Source organism: Hemicordylus capensis, chromosome 3, assembly GCF_027244095.1.
Source record: "Hemicordylus capensis ecotype Gifberg chromosome 3, rHemCap1.1.pri, whole genome shotgun sequence".
Taxonomy (NCBI): Eukaryota; Metazoa; Chordata; class Lepidosauria; order Squamata; family Cordylidae; genus Hemicordylus; species Hemicordylus capensis.
Window position 1 is genome coordinate 286661434 of NC_069659.1, and position 21383 is coordinate 286682816.

Here is a 21383-nt window from a genome sequence, read left to right on the forward strand (position 1 = left end):
CTCTTCTCTCCCACCCCCCACCTCGCTCATTATTTCTCCTCCAGTCATGGAACTGTGTGTTATCACGTCATACTAGCAGTACAAATCAAGAGTAGATGGGTACTTGTTCACAACTGTCTCCTTTCATTTGTATCAGTCAGAAGGCTGTAGCAACACCTCACTACTGGTTGCCCTAGCTGGTCTGATTTAACCATGGGTCATTATTTCAAGACTGTCATCAAGACTCTATTGGGCTGGGATTGTGTAGGGATACCCTTCAATCAGTGTTTGAGTTGCATGTAGTTGCATTTTGATTCTCCGCAAGTGCCAAGAGACCTTGCCCTGTATGGCTTCTCCATGTCAACAGGCTCCGGTATTCTGCTCTGGTCTATAATACAGGGAGGCCAAGCAGTTCTCTTTCTTCCTATTCCCACCTGACCACAAGTGTGCTTCAGTTCTCTATGGGCTGCCTTGGGGCCACACTGCTGCTAGCACCCCATTGGATTGAGCCCATTCTGATGGGTTGAGCCCTTTTGTCAATCTGGGGCTCCAGGAGTCCTGATCCAGGGTGGATCATTTTTCAGAATTAATTAATATGGAATAGGAGGGTGTGTCCCTGTGTATACAGCATCAGGAAGGATTTATAGGTTTTCTACATTCTGGAAGATTACTTACGTTTGGCAAAGCTGCTTCTCATTTAATGGATTGGGACCTATCAGTGGTTCATTGCAGCCTTATGAAGGGTTACCCAAGGTGCTGGAAAGAGAAAGATGGACATGAAAATTCTGTCAAATATTCAGAAATGCTCCCAACACTTGCTAGTGTTTGGTGTGTGCAAGCTAGCTGACTTTTCTGGGCTTTAATTGGTACTCACATTAATATTTCTCTAGATAAGCAAATAGTAGTCTAAATTATGTAACAAAAACTGCAGTTGAGTAAAGAGAATCCACTCCTGCTTCATTAGGGTGTAACCGGTGGCTTTTTAGGATGTAATTGATATCTGACTTGCCAATGATTTTGCTAATATCTTTCTCAGTAATAATACTGAACTCCCTCGAAATATTCAAATGTAGCTTTTTGTCTTTTTCAAAAATAAATCAAATTTGTCTCTTTTACTTTAATTCCTCTCTTAGAATTTTGTTCTCTTGCCAAGTTTCACTAAATAATAGCTACCAAGATTATAAGCAATACTATAGACCAGGTTTTATTCTATAGAGCAGTTCATTCCAATTTCTTTCTCAATAAGTGCAAAGGCATATTGGAATGTATTTTGAGGAACAGAGTGAACTATACATACAGAAGGTGAAGATTCCATGACAGTTGAGAAGATGGAAGGGAGAGTGAAGAGTTTCTGTGGAGGAACAGAAGAGAACGTCTACAGGGGGGAAATCAGCTAAAGCATAGGACTACTGGGGTAAGATGGGGGAAGGATTCATGCAGTACCCATCATTGATTCAATGAGGTTGTTCTCATAAACAGCCTAGCCCAAGCTAGGGCCGCCTAGCCTGGGCTAGAGTGCGTGTGTGGAGTGCCACACAGATCCCACCCAGCCTAATCCCATTTATAATCCAGCTCTCAGACAAGGTTAAGGGAGTGAGTGCTTCCTTAACCCGGCTGCCAGGATCATGTGTCTCCTCAGGCTCTCAGAGCCACCCCTTCTTAGAAAACCTTTCTATTTTTCCGGCAGATTTAAAATGCTGCTGCCAAGCACCCTAAAGCATGTAGAGGACCATACCAGTGGATTGGGTGCTTTAATCCAGACTGATAGCTGCTGAGCACTTGAGGATGCTTTTGCACCAGATAAATCCCCTTTTGAAGGCAAAAACAAAACCTTAGACAGGAAAGAAACATCATTGAAATACAAGGAAGGGTGGTCCAGCTCAGAGTGCAGAGCTTGCCACATGCTGAGCCAACGTGACTGCAAGGAGCAAGTGAGACAAGCCTTTAAATAAATGTTTAATAAGGGTTTCCATGAAGAGAGAACTGGACAGAAATGGTGGATGAAAGGAAGGAGTAGCTGCCAGCTGGACTCTAAGGGTGGACATACTAGGACCTGTGTCCTTCAAAGAAAGGAGGCTGGAGGGATGATGTAGATCAGAGCCAAAGTTGGAGCAATTCTGCAAGGATTTTTAAAAAGCAGAGAACTGAGACCATTTGCACACATATAGTAACCACAAGTGGATGATTTCTGGATTGAACGCTTTAGAGGTCTGGCAGGATCCCTGGGAAGTTAAGTGGAGAGTCCAGATATCTGGGTGGAAAACTTGCCTGTCATCCCAGGAGAGGTGTGGAATCACAGGCAGATTGACATGTCAGTCCCATGAGAGCTGGAAGAGATATGATCAACCATTTTGTTATGGCCACCATGAGGTTATCAGGATGCAATCTGCCCAGTCAATGAGGAGCTTGTGCAGGATCTGTGATAGTAGAGTGTATGGAGGGAAAAGGTAGAGTGGACCTTGGTCCCAACTCCAGATAAAAGTGTTTTTGAGGAAAAGAGGATTGTGATCCGGACCGTCTTGGAGGAGGGGGAGGAGTTCCCGACCAAACCCCTGGCCCAATGAAAGCTCTCAGATCCATCAGACCCTGAGCAGCCAAAACCTGTTGCCTCTCCTTCGGTCATCCCCTCAGAGGAGCCCTGGAGACCCAGTGTCTCCCAGTTGGGCTCCTATCCTATCCCTAAAACTCCCTTCATTGCTCCAGGACCCCAGGAGCAGAGGTGACCTCATGCCATGGCCTAGCTCCTGCTCTGGGGCCACAGTGCCCACTTGGCTGCTTGGGTCATCCCTCCCAGTGGGTCTGTGAAGAAGGAGGGGGAGGCCAGCTCAGGTGTCGGTTTTGGATTAGGGCTGGCCTGACAAGGATAGCATTGCTTGCTGAAGCAGGTCATGAACAAGTGAAATATGGGAGTCCCTCAGGATCAGTAGATGGAATGGCAAGTTTTCGGTCTAAGTGTCTATTTGTGTGAGGGGGAGAGGTGACAGCTGAGGGACCATGACAGTCTTTTCACAACCATTCAGGTGAATTACAGAAGGAAGAATGTTGTCAATGATGTACCAGTCCTCAAGGAAAAGAGCGAGAGCTAGAAGAGATGAGATCTCGAATCACCTTGTAGCATTTGATGACTACATTGTCTGTGTCAATCTGTATCACTTTTGCTTTGAGTAGTGGGTAAAACACCTGGAGGGCTTTGTACCTTTCAGGAGTTTGAGACAGTTGATGTATTAGTTGGACCTGCCGATGTTACCAGTGTGCAAAGAACTGAGGGAGGAGGCATGGATCATGCTGAATTGGACATGTGCTCTTGCTCCATGAAGGTATGGCTCAAAAAACCTCTGAGGCTGAGCTCTAGAAAGTTCCTAAAGAGGCTCTGTTCAGACTCAGATTCAGGTGTGAGTGCACAGAGACCACAAAGAACCACATTGAACACATTCTCAAACAATATCGTGTCACACAGTATTGTGTGAGAAGGCTGAAGTTAGAATGGCATTTGAATGGCTGAAAGGCTCACGTGAAACTTTCTGTAGACGTATGGGAAAGCATTTAGTAAAGCAAAGGTAGAAGCACATAAAAGTACTTGAAGTAATAATTAAAAGTGAAAGCCTTAGGACCAACTTCAGTTGTCAAGCATACAGCTAGTTTATTTGATTATTAACTGATACAATTGTCTGGTGTTTGTTCACCTTATCTTTATTAAGCATTTAGTATTATATTGTATGAGCTGTTATTTAACATATTGGATATATTAAACTCCTGCTAACTGAGCAAAAAAAGTCTTTTAAAGTGGTGGCTCTCTGATCTTTAGCAAGGTGATAGGATAGGAACTGTTCCTATTCAACCTAGCAGTGTGTTCCTCCGGTGACTGTTGCTAGTGTGTCCTTGGTGAGCCCCTGTGGAAGCATTTTCTTATTCATTTTGCTATGTATGCCGCTTTGAAAACTTGTTTTTGTTGAAAACAGGGGCGTAACTATAATAAGGCAAGGGGAGACAGTTGTCTGGGGGCCCACTGCCTTGTTGGGGGGGGGCGCAGAGGCAAGTCACATGACTGACTCCCCCAGCCGCGCACCCGCCCGGGCTTCCTTCAGTTGTATTCATACTCCGAAACCGATGTGAGTGTTAAGACCTGGAGCTACCAGAACAGCATGTCTTTCTCTAGAACCATTAAATGACTTGCATCGTTCATAATTTGCAAAACCTTTTTAAAAATAATTTAGGATGATGTTCTATTACTATGCTTGTTACCACTATTCAGCCTCTTTTAAGATTTCTTTACTTCATGAGCTGAGCTTCAGCGAGCGGGGGGGGGGCATTTTAAAATCTTGTCTCTGGGCCCACTCCAACCTTGCTACACCCCTGGTTGAAAAGCAGTACAAATAATAATAAAATTCATTAATAGTAATCTTTGTTACCAACGAGAGTTTCAGTTACAAGAAATACAATGCAAGTACTATATTTTCCCAGGCATGTTAAATAATAGTTTTATCTTCTCTAATCAGTGCTGTCTCTGTCTCTTTCTTTAGCAGAAAGAAGAAGCTGCACTCCTGTGGACTTACTTAGAAGTAAGACCCATTGAATAAACTGGAGTTTGAAATGGGCTCTGACCCTAAGCCACGACCATAGCATATTTTAGGGATGGCCAGCCTGATGCTCTATAGCTGTTGTTGGAGTACAGCTCCCATAATCCTTTGCTAACTGGGCAGAGAGACACCTTTTTAACATAGTGATTCTCTTTATTGAGCAGGCGGAGAGTAACTGGCCCTATCCAGACCCCTCACAGTACTTCCAGTGACTGTTGCTGGTGTCTATCTTCTATTTCTTTTTAGATGGTGAGCCCTTCGGGGACAGGGATCCATCTTATTTATTAATTAAAGCGGTATATAAATATTGTTGTTGTTGTTTGCTATTAGCCATTCTGACTGGAGATGATGGAAGCTGTAATTCAACAACAGCTGAAAGCCCACCGGTTGGCCAGTCCCAGGGGTGTAAGTATAATAGGGCAAGGGGAGACAGTTGTCTGGGGGCCCACTGTCTTGGGGGCCCCCCAGAGGCAAGTCACATGACTGACTCCCCCAGCTGCGCACCCGCCCAGGCTTCCTTCAGTTGTATTCATCCTCCAAATTGATGTGAGTGTTAAGACCTGGAGCTACCAGAACAGCATGTCTTTCTCTAGTACCATTAAATGACTTGCATCATCCATAATGTACAAAACCTTTAAAAAAATGGGGGGGGGGGCATTTTAAAATCTTGTCTCTGGGCCCACACCAACTTTGCTACGCCCCTGCACAGGTGACAAAATTGAGAGAACTTTGAGGAATTTGGGTGGTGAGGGTGCACAGTTTTGTGGAAGATAGGGGCATAACTACCATTAGGCAAGGGGAGGCGGCTGCCTGGGGGCCCCCACGCCTCGAGGGGCCCCCCAGAGGCAAGTCACATGTGAAGTGAGTGTGTGTGTATCAGCGAGGGGCCCATTTAAAAATTTTGTCTCTGGGCCCACTCCGGCCTCGTTACGCCCCTGAGTCCTTGTATATTTGTTTGTCCAAAGTGCAACAAGACTCATTCTTTTACAACTTCCCTGCAGGAAGTTGTCATCAAGCAGCTTCCAGAAAATGTAAATTTATAGCTGCTGCAAGTAATCTCAGCATCACAGTTTCTGTTGTATAGGTTGTGGGGAAAGTGACTCGGGGCAGTGTGACAGACTTTTGAGTCAGGAGGAAGAGAGAGAGATTTTATACAGAAACCAAAGGTGAGGTCAGCTATTGAAAATAAAGCAATGTTTTAGAGCTGCAGTGTCTGAAATCACAGTCATCCATTATGCTTTGTGGAAAAGTGAAGCATAAAAATAAGTTTGAGGGGAATGTGATATTCTGATATAACTGGATTATGAGTAATCTAAATCCAATATAAAAGCAACATTATTTTCAGAACCACTTCATACATTACAATCTCCTGCACGGAAATTAATCTCCATGTGGCAGATTGTAATGTATGCTTCCCTTAGTAAGAGATGAGAGAGAGAAATTCCTTTGCTGAGCATAGAACCCTCTCCCCTTCCCCACACAGCTCCTTTGCCATAGTATCTAAGATCATGGAGGGACTATCCATTTCTTTCTTGGTCTCTTAGGTTCTCCTCCTCCTGTGAAAGCAACCTGTCCCTCCCTGTTCCCAAAGCAAACACCCTCAGGGGATCTGTACCACCCCATTTCCGGCCACTAAGGCTGTCACTCATTCACTCAGTGGAGCCTGGAGAATGCAGAATTTCTGATAGGAACTTCCGTGTTAGCTCAGGGTGCCTTAGCAAAAACTGAAGCAGCCGCCTGGGAGTCTAAACTCCTGCTTTATTCTTCCAGAGGGACATTCCTTAGCAAACAGCTCATGCCATAGGGGAAGGAAACTGTTTTGCAAAAAAAAACAAAGCCCAAACACTTGCAATTCAACAGAAATTGCTGGAGTGAGCATAGACCTTTGCTTCCATGCAGCTTGTTACTTGCTCTAAAAATTAGATTATTGGAACTGCCTTGTTTTGCTAGATAAGAGGACTTTAACCTGATGAAGGGCCCTGTTTCTGAAAAGACCAGAATTTTATCTTGCATAGATAGAGCAGAAACTGAAACCTGATTCAGGTATTACTTTGTACATGTATGTGTACAGGTATCTGTACACATTAATGTTTTTTGTGTGAATGATTGTACATTTGATCATTTTAAAAGTCAACCTGAGAACAGACCCTCTTAAATGCAGGGTACAGACAGGAAGTGTACTATGTGTGCTGAACATAATGGGCCAGTTCAGGCTAGAATTCATCCTCTGTCCTGACATGTGCAAGCAAAGCAATGAGTGAATAATTGTACAGGCATCTAGATCTGTACACATGTACACTATACACAGATTGTACATGCACTGAATATAATGAACTGGGCTAAACATACCCACAGTATCTAAATGTAGGAAATTAGCTAGCTTTTCTGTATTATTTGCCTCAGTATTGAACTTTGTCTCTCTTAATTTTTAATTGTTATGACTGCATGAGGAATATAGTCTTTTCTGCTTCACAAATGAAGTGCTAAGAGTATCTAATGATATATATTTAGAAATGCAAATCAAGGCAGTTAAACAATGTGAAGCACAATGGCGGACATATTGTGCAACATAACATTCATGCAGTTGAATGCTGTTGCACAAGTGCAAAAATTGCAAAGTTGTGCAGCAGTGTGGTTGTTACATATAATGTTGCTGCACAACTCCGTGGTGCAGTTTTTGCACTTGTGCAACAGCGCTCTTGCAGAGTTGTGCAAATCTTACATTCCACTCTGTGCATACTGTGGGGCAAGATGTCAGCCAATAAAAATAAAGAGACGGCACAGCAACTTAGGGAAACAGCATTCCAGAGGGGACAAATAACAATATAAAATAAAAATAAAGTCTTTGAAGGCAAAGAGAGAATGACAAGTGTTCTTTTGTGTGTGTGGCTGGGAGGGGATGGACACCTGGTTGCTATGCATTTTGCTCCTCTTCTCACGCCTCTCTCCTTCTCCGATATCTTAATGTCCAGATGCTCTGGTATGTGACTTAGCAGACACTGTGAGGTGGATGGAAGAAGCAGCGCAAGAGGCTGAAAAGCAGGAACCCAGAAGGGGAAACTGGATGCAGAAGGCAGTTCTATGTGGCTTTCTTCAAGCAAGTAATTTTTTCAGTTCAGGTTTCCATTTGCCCGATGGGTTTGAGGGCACAGAGTCTGCCAGTTAATGGAGCATAGAGATGCCATGCCATTGCAGCAGAGATGCCATTGATGTTGCATATCTCAGTGTGAGGATGTCACAAAATAGCGGCTAAGAGACTGGCTTATGAGTTACAACTTCGCTGGTTTATGTATTTATGTATGTATGTATGTATGTATGTATGTATGTATTTAACTTATTTTTATACCACCTACAACTTAAATCTCTGGGCGGTTAAAATCTTGCCACTGCCCTAGGTTGTCACCTTCCAGGATTGGCCTAGAATCTCCAGAAAGCATAAGGAGAGATTGAAAAACAGTCTTGGAGATGTTAATGGCCTCCATCCTCAGGGGATGGAGCTGCTCTGGGAAGAGCAGAAGGTTTCAAGTTTCCTCCCTGCCTTCTCCAATATAGGGCTGAGAGAGATTCGTGCCTGCAACCTTGGAGAAGCTGCTGCCAGTCTGTGTAGACAATACTGAGCTAGATAGACCAATGATCTGACTCAGTATATGGCAGCTTCCTATGTTCCTAAGACATTGGCTTGATATTGGTACTGATCTGAAGGTGTGGACAAGCTGTTTGGGACACTTCACCTTACTACATGTTCTCTTGATCCTTGCTCTGTATGGCATATAAAGCTAGCGTGGTACAGTGGTTAGAGTGCTGGACTAGGACCGGGGAGACCCGAATTCAAATCCCCATTCAGCCATGATACTAGCTGGGTGACTCTGGGCCAGTCACTTCTCTCTCAGCCTAACCTACTTCATAGGGTTGTTGTGAGGAGAAACTTAAGTATGTAGTACACCGCTCTAGGCTCCTTGGAGGAAGAGCGGGATATAAAATTGTTGCTCTTCAAAACAAGCTATTGTAAGGGGCCCTGCAGGGCTCCATTCTATCTCCAACGCTTTTTAACATCTACATGAAACCTCTGGCAGATATCATCAGGGGATTAGGTGCAGGGTGTTCTTGATATGCTGATGACACCCAAATCTATTTATCTATGTCAGCTTCATCAGGAAATGGCCTAACTTCTCTCAATGCCTGCCTGAAGGTGGCAATGGGCTGGATGAGGGAGAACAAACTGAGACTGAATCCAAGCCAGACAAAGGCATTGTGGTAGGTCAGAACTTAGGAAGTGGCTTAGATCTGCTCTGTTATACCTGTTCTTTCCCCCCAAAAAGAGCAGGTATGTAGTCAGAAGAACCTCTTGACCCAAACCTCTCTCTGGACTCTCAAGTTGAGGCAGTGGCAAGGAGGGCTTTCTATCAGCTTAGGCAGATATGCCAGCTACATCCATTTCTGGAAATAAATGGCCTTAAACAGTGGTGCATATGCTGGTAATATCCAGATTTGACTACTGCAATGTGTTCTGCATTGGGCTGCCTTTATACGTAGTATGTAAACTGCATTTAGTACAGCCAGGTTGGTCTCCAGGGTTGCCTGAAGAGATCATCAGAGGCACTCTTTCCTCTGGATTTCCAGGCCAAAATCCAGGGCCTCCACGGACCCTGAGGCCCCCCAAATACTCTTTAGTCTTTCCCAGGTGGTGTGGTTGCCCAGCAGAGCATGATGATGCTTAATTTGCAGCGGAGGGAGGCCTCCAAAGGCCTTTAGGTCCAGGCTCCAACATTACCAAAATTATCTCCTCTGGAGATCATATTACATCCATTTTAAAATAACTACACTGCCAATAGGTTTTCAGGCAAAATACAAAGTGCTGATTATTACTTATAAAGCCCTGAATGGCTTGGGTCCAAAATATTTAAGTAAATGTCTTATTCTTCATAACCCCACCACCAATTAAAATCATCTGGGGAGTTCCGGTTGCGGTTGTCACCGACTTGGTTGGTGGTGACACAAAACCGGGCCTTTTCAAGGGTTGCCCTAGGACTTTGGAACATACTTGCTAACAAAAGTAGAGCCTCCCCTTCTCTGGATGGTTTTAAGGAGGACCTGAAAACATACCTGTTCAGTCAGGCTTTTAGTTTATAATTGTACAATTTTAGAGTTTTTACCTGTATTTTAAACTGTTTTAATTGTGTTAATGTTTTGTTTTGTTTTTATATTGTGAACTGCCCAGGGACTTGTGTATGGAACAGTATAAAAATGTGTTAAATAAATAATAAATTAATAGAATAAACTGGGGAATCCCCAGGATCGCTTTTCAGTCTTTCGAGGAGATTGATGATTCCTGCAGACTGTTTAGGCCAATCCTGGAAGTTTGGCAACCCTATGACAGAGGTACAGTTTTAACCAGGGAAGTACTGATTCATAGCTCAGTCAGAGCTGGCAACTCTATTGTGCCATGAATTCACTAAGTGACCTTAGGCAAGCCACTGCCTCTAAACCTCAGCCCCTCAGCTGCAATATGAGGATAATAATAATTGTTAAGCTTAAAGTATGCTATAAGGATTACAACACAATAGTTCATGTGAAATGCTTGGGACACATGACAGTTCTATACAGATGCTAAGTATTATCATTTTACATGTAAATGATCTCACAAGTTATTGTCAACACTTGTACAATCTGTGTACAGATCTGCATGCAGGTACAGTTATTCACATGTTATGCTGAACAGCACTACACTTCCTATCTGTACCATGCATATGAAGGGGTCTGTATCCAGGTTTGCTTTAAAAACGAGTAAGGTCATTCACATAGAAATATGTATATGTGTGCAGACATAATATCTGAATAGGGCTACTGGCACAGGAGGGGCAGAAGATAGAGGATTGCATCTGGCAAGATTCTTAAGTTTGGGGAAATTTGATTACTGTTCTGATTCCCATAAAGAGCTGGAGGTTGGAACAAGTGTATGAGAGGGTCTTGGGTGGCAGACTGGTGAGCTGTCAGTCAAACTGAAAGCTCTTGGGTGGCAGACTGGTAGAACATGAGAGGTGGGGAGAGGTGGAAAGGGATGGGTGGAACCACTTTTGGTGTTCATGTTTTATACCACAAATCTGGATCTTCCTTGCCCTCTTTAGCAGGGTGGCTCTCTCTCAATGTTTGGCAAAACAAGAGTCCTGTCACAAAAGATAACTAAGGGAAGATTGTGGCCATGCATTGACGTGTGGCCCTCTTTATTTAATTGGGAGAGAGTGACTGGCCCTATCCACCCCCAGCACAATATGCTTTCAGTGACTGTTGCTGGTGTCCATCTTATGTTTCTTTTAGATTGTGAGCCCTTTGGGGAAAAGGATCCATCTTACTTACTTACTTACTATTTCTCTATGTAAACTGCTTTGGAAACCTTTGTCAAAAAGCAGTATATAAATATTTGTTGTTGCTTTGAAGAAGGGGATACCACCAGCCACCCCTCAGGCCCAGAGAGGGCAAAGAGGGCATTTACATTTCACATACTGGTTTCAACTCATAAACCAAATATTTGGTTGCAGTTCTCTAGTCCCAGGAGATGTATAGCTATTCACCACCACGGTTTAAACAAGTTAGGAGAAAGGCTCCTCACACAACTGTTGTGGGCTTACAGCATATGACACATACATCACATGAGAAAAATGGTTGTATTTGAAAATCTCATTATTTTAAAGCCACTCTGACAAGAATCTAAAGACTGATGCTTATAACTGAGCTCTATAAAGAGACCAGGAGTTCTCACTGCTGTTGACAAAAGAGGTGGAGGCACCTGACGTGAGAGAACATTTGTTTGCTTTTCTTCCTAATGCCAGTAGCTGTGAACACAAAACAAACAACCTTCATCAAAAGGGCCACAAAGACATCAATGCATTGCCACAACTTTCCCTTTGTTCTCTTTTGTGCCAGGACTCTTGTTTTGCCAAACATTGGGGGAGGGGGGGAGCCATCCTGGTAAAGAGGGCATGGGAGATCCAGATTTGTGGTGCAAGACATGAAAACCAAAATTAAAACCCCTCGTCCAGACTGTGCTAAAAGGCCCATGGGTGTCCTCCTTAGTACAGCAGTATAGCAGAGCAGAGGCATAATGAGGGAAAACGGCGCCCAGGGCAAGCTCTGCCCCTGAAATTGTGCCCCCCCCCCCACATACCTGCGCCCTGGCTGGACTCCACGGTGGCGGGCGGCGGCGGATCACGAGGCGGTGGCGGGTGGCGGGGGATCACGTGCCCCATGGCTTGTGCCGCACAGTGGCGGCATGGGAGTGACCGAGTGAGCGCGACGGTGGCAGGCAGAGGTGGATCGGGCAGCGGTGGCGGGCGGCGGCGGGAGTGAGTGCGGCAGTGGCAGGCGGCGGCGGATCGCCGAGTGCGCAGAGCGACGCCGAGGCCTGCCGTCTGGCCCGGCGTCGCTTCCCAACTGCGAGGCGCGCCTGCGCAGTTCATTCTATGAACTGCGCAGGTGCGCCTGTGCAGTTGGGAAGCGATGCCGGGCCAGACAGCAGGCCTCGGCGTCTCTCAGCGCACACGGCGATCCGCCGCCGCGCGATCCGTCGCCACGCTCACTCAGTCACTCCCACGCCGCCACTGTGCGCCACAAGCCATGGGGCACATGATCCGCCGCTGCCCGCCGCCGCCACCGCGCGATCCAGGGGGGATGGGGGGGCCGTAGCACTTTTTGGCGCCCCCCACATGGCCCAACAAGGTGGCGCCCAGGGCATGTGCCCTGCCTGCCCCCCCATCGTTACGCCCCTGTAGCAGAGGCCAGTTCTAGTGAATCTAGTTAAGCATGCCAAAGAACTTCCACACGCCCCGCAGTTCTTGCAACATCCCCCCACCACAAAAGCCCTGTTCAGACATTATACTATACATGTTCATATATTCAACATAACATATGAATATATGTTCCCAAGAATCTGTATGTGGATATACTGTACACGGATTGAATGTGCATTGAATATAACATGTGAATAGGGCATGTAATGACACAACAAGAGGCCCCCACCCTGCACAGTGCTTCTGTAGCTTTCCTTCCAGTTTACAAAGCAGTTTGTGAATGGAGGAGGAGGAGAGGCAGCTAATGCTAACTTGGCAAAGAGGCACCTTTTAATGTGGTGATTCTCTTTATTTAGCAGGGGGAGAGTAACTGGCCCTATCCACTCCCAGCACAGTACCTCCAGTGTCTGTTGCTGGTGTCTATCTTATGTTTCCTTTTAGATTATGAGCCCTTTGGGGACAAGGATCCATTTTCTTTATTTATTATTTCTCTGTATAAACTACCCTGAGCCATTTTTGGAAGGGCAGTATAGAAATCAAATTAATGATAAAAGTAAAGTTGCTTTTTGTAATTGGCCAATGGTGACACCAAAGGGGCCACAGAAATCACCATCAGCCAATTACAAAAAGCAGCTTTACTGGGAACAGCCTATATTCTGCGACAATATATATAATAATAACAGCAACAATGTTGATAATAAAATTCAGCCATCCCAGGTCCTTGGGAAGGACTCGATGTCTGGATAAAACAAACCAGTCAATAACACCTGTCTGACTGTAAACAATAAACAAACAAATAATAATAATAATAATAATAATAATAATAATAATAATAATGCGGGAGGCCAGAAAGAAAGAGAAAATCCCTTTTGAACAGGTATGCTGGTCTCTGAATTCGGAATCAAGTCACACAGAGTTGTCATCTAAGCAAGTCGGGGATGAGTCATTCTAAAATTTCAGTTTCAATGCTATTTTAATGCAACATTTTGCATACAAGTTCCATTCCCCAGAGAGGGGTGACAATCCAGTCTTTGGTGCACTGAAGATGTGACAGTATTTGACAGTATGCAACAGTTGGGAAGAAGCATTCTTCATTGTTATTTTTGGAGGGGTAGCTGCAGTGCTAGCCACTTAATGGCGCAGCAGGGAAATGAATTGACTAGCAAGCCAGAGGTTGCTGATTCGAATCCCCGCTGGTATGTTTGCCAGACCCATATTGGGCAGCAGCGATGTAGGAAGATGCTGAAAGGCATCATCTCATACTGTGTGGGAGATGGCAATGGTAAACCCCTCCTGTATTCTACCAAAGCAGGGGTGTACCAAGGTTGGAGTGAGCCCAGAGATGAGATTTTAAAATGGGCCCCTCACTGCCTTCCTCTCCTTCTGGCCTAAAGGCCTTTGGAGGGCCCCACCCACTCCTCTGACAAGTTAAGCATCATCTCTCTCTCTCTCTCTCTCTCTCTCTCTCTCTCTCTCTCTCTGACACACACACACACACACACACACACACACACAGAGTATTTCTAACATGTCAGTTCTTGAGGGAACAAACAGCAACTGAACCCACAAGAAAGTAAGAATATAAAAACAAATATATTCATGCAAATATGCATTAGCAGAAACATTTCAACACACAACATACTCCCATCCCACATATCCCCCCCCCCTTTCTGGCTCTAAAGGATCCAATATTTAAACAACTGAATTTGTAAAGATGTACATGACTCTCTGTACAGATATACATTAGTAGAAACATTCCAGTGCGTGTAAAGCTTCACCTCCACTGGGCCACAGATCTCAAATACATAATTACACTTGTTAAAAAGAAAAACAGTAGAGGCTTCTCCGTGGATTCACAGCCTTCTTGATAATTCACAACAAAAACTTGAAAGTGCATTTGTAAGGGAAAATAATACAAGCCCCCATGGTTTCACAGTTTATTATTCATACAAATCACCCCACTTAACATGGAGCACTTGTAAGGAAAGAATAAGAGAAGTTTTACTCTGAAATTTTGATTAAAATTACACCTTGATCCTTCACCACACACTGTTTTGATCCTTCACCACAAACTCCACCAGTGTGGAAGATGAGAGAGAGAAAGGGGATGGGGGAGACTTGACCAGAGAGAAAGGGAGAAAGAGAAAGGAAAGGAGATAGAAAAAGGAAAAGGGGATGGGGCAGGCTTGAGGGGAGAGTGAGGGAGGGAAAGAAAGAGCGAGATGAAGTTAAAAAAGAGATGGAAAGAGGATGGGTAGGTTTGACTTGAGAGGATGGGTAGGTTTGGCTTGAGAGAGCGAGAGAGAAATAGAAAAAGAAAAAGGAATGAGAAGAGAGAGGGAGAGAGTTTAAAGAGAAAGAAGATGGAAAGACCCACCCTGCCACGCCAAACCTCCCGCTACTTGCCACTTGCCTTCCCCTGCCACGAACAGCCATGTTGTTGTTTTTGTAAATTTTTGTCAATTTAAGCCGCTGTGCAGCCGGGGGAATGGCTGCTGGGGAGTGAGCCAGTAGTCCTTCTACCCCACCTCCGGCAGTGGCTACTAGAGTGATGTTGGGCCTGCCGTTTCACCTAGAGATGCCGGCGTCTCATCCCAACTACTTAACATTCCACCACTTGCAGACGACTTTGCTCCAAGCACCTCAGCTGCTGCTGGGGCAGAAGCTTCCCGGAATTGAAGGCACACGTGTGAACGCGTCCTCACAATGTAGGCTCCTTGCCTACGAAGCAGACGCATCTGTGAACAAGGCAGGAGCAGTGGCTGCCTCGATAAACTGGGTGGGGTGGGCGCGGTAAACACATGCTGGCTACACGTGGAGTGTTGTCTTCTGCTGCGGCAAGGAGATGGATGAGGCAAGAGCAAAGCGAGGCGAGGGGGGTTGAGGCTGTGTTTGGGGTAGTAGCCAGAGTCTGAAACTGAGGCAGGGACAGATTTCTTGTCACTCCTCTTCCTTTTCTTAACCAAAACGTATTTCCATCTCCTGATTCCCTGCCTTCTTCTGGCCAGTGCACGCAGCAGGCAGCATGGACTCACCTTCGCAGAAAGAGGCGCCTGGACTAGTGTGCAGACAATCCTGAGCTAGATGGGCCAAGGGTCTGACTCGGTATATGGCAGCAAGCTTCCTATGTTCCTATAAGAGAGTTCTCCGGAGTGTAGAACGATTCCACCCAACCTACTAGCCTCCACACTTCTTCCTTCCTTGCGCCGCATTTTCTCCCTTTAACAAACCCCAGTTTAACGAACTCTTCCCCAACTCCTGCAGCCCGCTACACTGGGGCATTTCACAGGAATCCACACATGTTGCTCTTTTCTTCTTTCCCCCTCCCCTCCACACCCATTACAGTTTTGAAATCTGCAGTAAGTGCACATAAGAACAAATCCTCTCCCCCCACTTGCCTTTTCTGACATCTCTCCTTTCCAAAAAATAAAAAAGGCACATGTATGCACACTAGTGTGTGTGGCGGGGAATCCACATCCTTTTTTTTTTACACACACTTCTGGATGATTTTCCAAAGGCAGTGTTTCTTCCTCCCATCCCACTTCATTTATTGTGGCTCTGCCAAGGATCGAATCCAGAGGGCTTCAGCCTCTCATCCTTTCCCATGGAACTGGCCACACAGCAACTCTGCATCAGATTTCTCCCTTGCGTGCCTTTTCACCCTCCTCAGACTTTCTGAAGAACCCCAACTCTCTCAGAGAGTGCCTGGAGCAGCAGCAGCCACAGCCGCCCGGCCTGGATGGTTGGGGCTCCCTGCAAAAGATCACAGTATTGCACCCCAGTGGGAAACAGCTGCCGGTCCCCCTCCCAGTCCATCGCTGTGCTTACCTTCTTCCCTGTGAGCCGTCCTCTTTCTTGTGCACTCCATGATCGCCGCCCTTTGCTTCCAGGTGTGGGCGGGTGGGAGGTGACCTCACTCGTCTCCTTTGCCGGCTCTTCTTCTCTCATGCGGACGCCAGAAGAAGTCAGAGCCTGAGGGGTTTCCGCAGAGGGCTCCTAGGGAAAGGTGCATCCCCGAAGGCCAGAGGAAGTCAGCCCAGCGGGCGGGGGGGGGGGGGGTCAGTCAAGCGGCAACTGCCGACAAGCTGCCAGATGCAGCGAGGGACGGGCGAGAGGGTCGGCCCAAGGAAGCTCAGCAGCAGAGATCAAATCGAGTTGGCAAGGTGTGTGCAGAGGGCGCAAACACACCCACCCACCAGCCAATGAGAGCCTCTGTGAGCCCTGATGCCAGAGAAGGCCGACTGGACAGGGCCAGGATGGGGAAGGAGCCTAGACCAGAAAAGAGAGGGTGCACAGGCGCAGCTCCTCATGTCTTGCCGCGGCCCGCCTGGGCAGTGGGCGGCAATCGGGTGGGCGCTGGGGAGTTGGGATCATGTGACCTGGCTCTCGGGGGCCCTTTGAGTCAGCGGGCCAGGAGACAACTGTCTCCCCTTGCCTGAGGGACGGTACGCCCCTGTACCAAAGACAACCACAGGGCTCTGTGGTTGCCAGGAGTCAACATCGACTCGATGGCACACTTTGCTTTACTTTAGCTGCTGTGTTAGTCTGTTGCAGCAAAAACAGTGATGAGTCTTGTAGCACCTTGAAGACTTGTAGGAAACTATTGTGCTCCCTTTCACTTCTAATGCAAGTTACTTTGCATAGCCTGGAAACGGTTTTGGCTCTTTTGTGTATCAAAGCCACCCCCACCCACAGAGTAGCAACTTGGGAATCGGACACGGAAGAGGTAGTGTGTCAGCCTTCCACAAGAGCAGAACCTGAGAGAGCCCCAGAGCTAGCTGGGGTCCCCCCAGGAAGCTCCCTCAGGACCTGGACTCCCAGGGGAAGCACCCCAGGAATCCAAGCCCACTACAGAACAGCCTCTCTCACAACTCCATGTCTGCAAGCAAACACCAACAAGCTCGGGAGGAGCAGGTAGAAGAGCGACAGATTCAAGAAGGCTGCTTCTTTAAGGCTTCCGCTTTCCAGGCAGGGAGGGGAGAAGCGCAGCAGGGGTAGTCTGCCTAGGGACTGAGTCTGCCTCTGAGCAGTATTGAGCCCACTTGTTCTCTTTAACCTCTCCTCCAAGGTCCTGAAGACTGACCTCATTTCCCTGGTAATTATGAATCACCACTGTTCTGATCTCCTGATCTTAAGTTATACCTAAAAGTAGTCTTAGGAGTCCTTCCACTCCATTCCGCCCCCCCCCCCCCCATTCCTATTCCCCCATGCATGTGTACAATTAGGCCTCTGTGAAGCAGTCATGCTTGGTTTGGGTTACCACTTTGGAGCTTTTGAAGGGTCTCCTGTACACCACCTCAGCCTCACTTCAAGGAGGCCCACTTTGCTTTGAGGCAAACTCTTCCGTCCTTCAAGCTGCTTTTTGGGCCCCCTCACCCTTCGACCTCTAAAACTACTTACCACAACTGGCAGGGGCAAGAGAAGCACCTCCACCATTCTTTTTCAATCCCCGCTGCGAGGGAGCTTCCGTTTCCTTTCCTCATGGAGTACTGGGAATGGTATGGGTGCTCCTGGGATTTGTAGTCTTTTTTGACACTGTGGCCATGGTTAAGGTTCCTGGTATCGAAAAGTTGTTCTCTGTATTTGACAACCAGCTTGCTAATAAGCTTGCCTTGTACCTATTGGTTTTAACTTCTCTTCGAGGTGGTGTGCATACAAAATAAGTAGTGTGCCTGCATTCAAGCTCAGCATCAGTAGCTGGCATGACTGGGTGGCCCTGTGGACCAGCAAGGGACCCACCACTAGCCTAAGACATCAGGAATGCTGCTGAGCACCACCATCTTTGCTCAGCTTTTTACAGAGAGCTGCTGTGCCTTGCAGCACAGCAAGGTCCAGCTGTTACCCCAGAAACTAAGGAGCAGCAGCAGCAGCAGCAGGGCACACACCTTTTACAATGTGAAGGTGCAAGGGAGGAGCCCCAGGTCACTGCATCAGCCCAGCTCTGCTACAGGAGGCCCTAACCCCTGCCTGCCTATCAGAAGGATAACAATAGAGAGGCCTGGACATGTGCGTGGGGTGGGGGTAGGGGTGAAGGAGCAATGTAGATCTTGCCCAGGGCCCATGAAGAGCTGCTTTTAACAAACCAGCATTAAAGAAACATCGTCCATGTGTTTTAAGAGGTGCCCAAACATGATCTCAAATCACCCTTACAACTCCATCGGGAACATGCTTGAAACAAAAAAAAAAATGATGAAATGCTACTTTCCTTTGCTTCTTGCGCTTGCAACTATTTGAACGGTTATTAACCGGCAGGGAGCTGTGTTTGCTTTCATGGTGGGTGCGGCCGATAGGAATACTTCTGCGGAGCCTGGCTGCAGAACACAAGCAGGAAGAAGCTGAGAGGCAGCAAGTGGAGCCTTTTAAAGCCAATGTCTTCTGGCCTGGGGACAGGGTTTGTGCTGGCATCAAGGTACATTTCCTGTAATGGCCTGGTCAGATTTAGACTGCACACTAGTTCCTACGGTCATAAAGCCTGATCTGCAGGTGCCAGGCTAGCTCTGTTTTCAGGATCTGTCACAATGATTGGCCTTGAGAGCAATTGCATTTAATATGGGGCTTGTGCATCTTCCATCTCTGCCTGAGGATTAAAGTTGCACTGTCTTTGCTTCCCATGTAATCAGAGGTGGAAGGGATTCAAAGGTCATTTAGTCCACTCCTCAAAGGCACAGTCATTCTTCCACAGACCAGCCTATAGAATCCCGGGTTTCTCAAATTTGGGACTACAACTCCCATCATCCCCAGCCACAGGCAGTGAGCAGCAGTGCTCTCACAACAATGGCACCACATGAATCTCTCACATAGCAAACCTTTAAGGATCCCTGCTGTGTGAAGCATAACACTTTTCACCGGAAATTTTAGAATTCTTTCCAGTATTACACAATCCAGCGCACAGGGTGGATTGCTGAGATAAAGCAAGCACTGAGAAAACCTGAAATGTGCTACATAAATATTATGAAGCAACGATTCTTCCGTGTACATGTTCATAACCTTTCATAAGTGGATTGCTTTAAAAACAAGCTGTATATACCGCTGTTTTGCTTGAGGGTCACTTCTATGCAGAAAGAAGCACATTTCAAAATGTCGCTGTGTTTAATCATATCTGAAATAGTTACATAAATTTGCTCAGGTATGCTGTCCTCTTGATCATGTAGAAAAGAAGCAAGAACGTTAGCATCCTACAGCCCTTGAGTTGGAGAGGTGGTCTTGCAGTAGCAAGCATGAATTGTCGCCTTTCCTAAACAGAGTCCACCCTGGTTTACATTTGGATGGGTTACTACGTGTAAGCACTGTGTGCTGTGAAATATTTTTAGGGGAATGAGGCGTCTGATGAGAATAGCCTGTTTGGGGGTTTCCAGCAGCACCCCTGGTGTGCATGATTTGGAACTACAGGCTTGTCGTTTGCATTTTGGACTCCCTGAACTCATGGGATTGTGGGCTCACCAGGTGCTTACATGAGCTAACTAACTCATGAGGGTATGTCACTTAGCAGGGAGCATGGGGAAGGTAACTCCAGGTCACGCCTAACCCCTGACTGAAAGAGGACTATTCCTTGTGCTCTGCTTTCTGATTCCAGCACACATGTGTGGAAGCTAAAGTAAGGTAAAGTGTGCCATCGAGTTGGTGTCTGCTCCTGGCAACCACAAAGCCCTGTGGTTGTCTTTTGGTAGTATACAGGAGCGGGTTACCATTGTCATCTCCTGTGCAGTATGAGATGCCTTCCAGCATCTTCCTATATATTGCTGCTGCCTGATATAGGTGTTCCCGATAGTCTGGGAAACACACCAGCAGGGATTCAAACCAGCAACCTCTGGCTTCCTAATCAAGTCATTTCCCCGCTGCGCCATTAGGTGGCAGAAGCCAAAGTAGACATAAGTTAATGGCTATTCTTCTATCAAGGATAGTCAAGTACTCCCCTCCATGATAGCACATCAGATTCAGCTTTCTAGATTATTGTCTTCTCAGAAAGGAATAGGTAAGATGGAACAGGCTCACCTCTCTCACAAATGCATTTAGTTGGCTGGAGCTCTCTTTAAATTTCTCACTAACCCATCAAGGTCTTCCTGCCCACAAGATAAGCCCTAACACACCCATTCACACCCATCCCACACAGGTTTCTCAAACCTATTCATTTCATTGTGCTTTTAGAACACACCCACTGAAGTATTCTTTTGTCCATCACAGTATGCAGAAAGGTGTGGTCAACTTTTGGCCCCAGGGCAAGATGTCACCTATTTGTTCTTGAGACCACCAAACTGTGTCTCTTATTTGGATTAACCTTTTGTGTGCACCTGTGTTTGGGTAGCAGCTCCTCCACCACTGCACCTTGGCTATTGTGCCCACCCCATTTATTGCATGTGGATTGGCCCTGTCTCCAGGCCCAGTCTGTGCAACATGCTGGGCTGCCTCAAGGAACTGGTTTCTTAGGACCAGATCCCCTTTGGGCTTTTTCTGGCTTCCTGACCCACAAATGGGTGCCCTCTCTCACATCCTGCTTCTCTGCCTGATCCTGGAGAAAGAGGTCCCTCAACACTGGCTGAGCAACAAGTGTCAGAACCCACCATTGGAAGGAACTAGGTGTACTAATATCTGCTCTGAAATCTCTTGCTCCCCTCTTTTCCTGATCCTTTTAAAGTCTAAAACTGTTCTTGAAGACTGCTCCTCCAGTCTGCCTTGAGTGAATTTTAATTCAGATCTCAAGCTAAAATGCCTCTTCATGAGCTTCAATTTAGTGTTATCTATCTATCTGTATAATTCTCTAAGGCGTACCCGTGGCTAATCCCATGTGTGGTAGCTTTCATGAGAGTCTGCCAGCAGAAGCACCTGATTCGACAGTGGGGATTCCATATGCAGATACTGGTCAGAAGATGTTCTTGAGAAGAGGAATCTATATATATATATATAAAAGAATAGTGGGCAGGGGTCTGTGAAGAGAGGGGTGGTGAGGGAGGAAAGAGCCCGTTCAGGAGAAGGCGACTGCCGTTGTGTGAATTAGATGAGGAAACAAGATGAACAAGATCTGTTAACTCAGGAAGGGAGAGGGAGA

General features: G+C 46.4%; 1 protein-coding gene across 2 annotated transcripts in view; it reads right to left on the minus strand.

The window, feature by feature from the left end:
• The window catches only part of LOC128349107 (prominin-1-A-like), a 74149-nt gene extending 56323 nt beyond the window's left edge, over positions 1-17826 (minus strand). The window contains exons 1-3 of one of the 2 annotated variants that reach the window (XM_053305032.1): positions 17741-17826; positions 16169-16336; positions 655-735 (exon numbers count right to left, since the gene is read on the minus strand). The gene's annotated coding sequence lies outside the window, so the exon portion shown is untranslated. The remainder of the gene's footprint in view (positions 1-654; positions 736-16168; positions 16337-17740) is intronic. The other variant, XM_053305037.1, reaches the window with a different exon arrangement.
• Positions 17827-21383: the final 3557 nt, after the last annotated feature.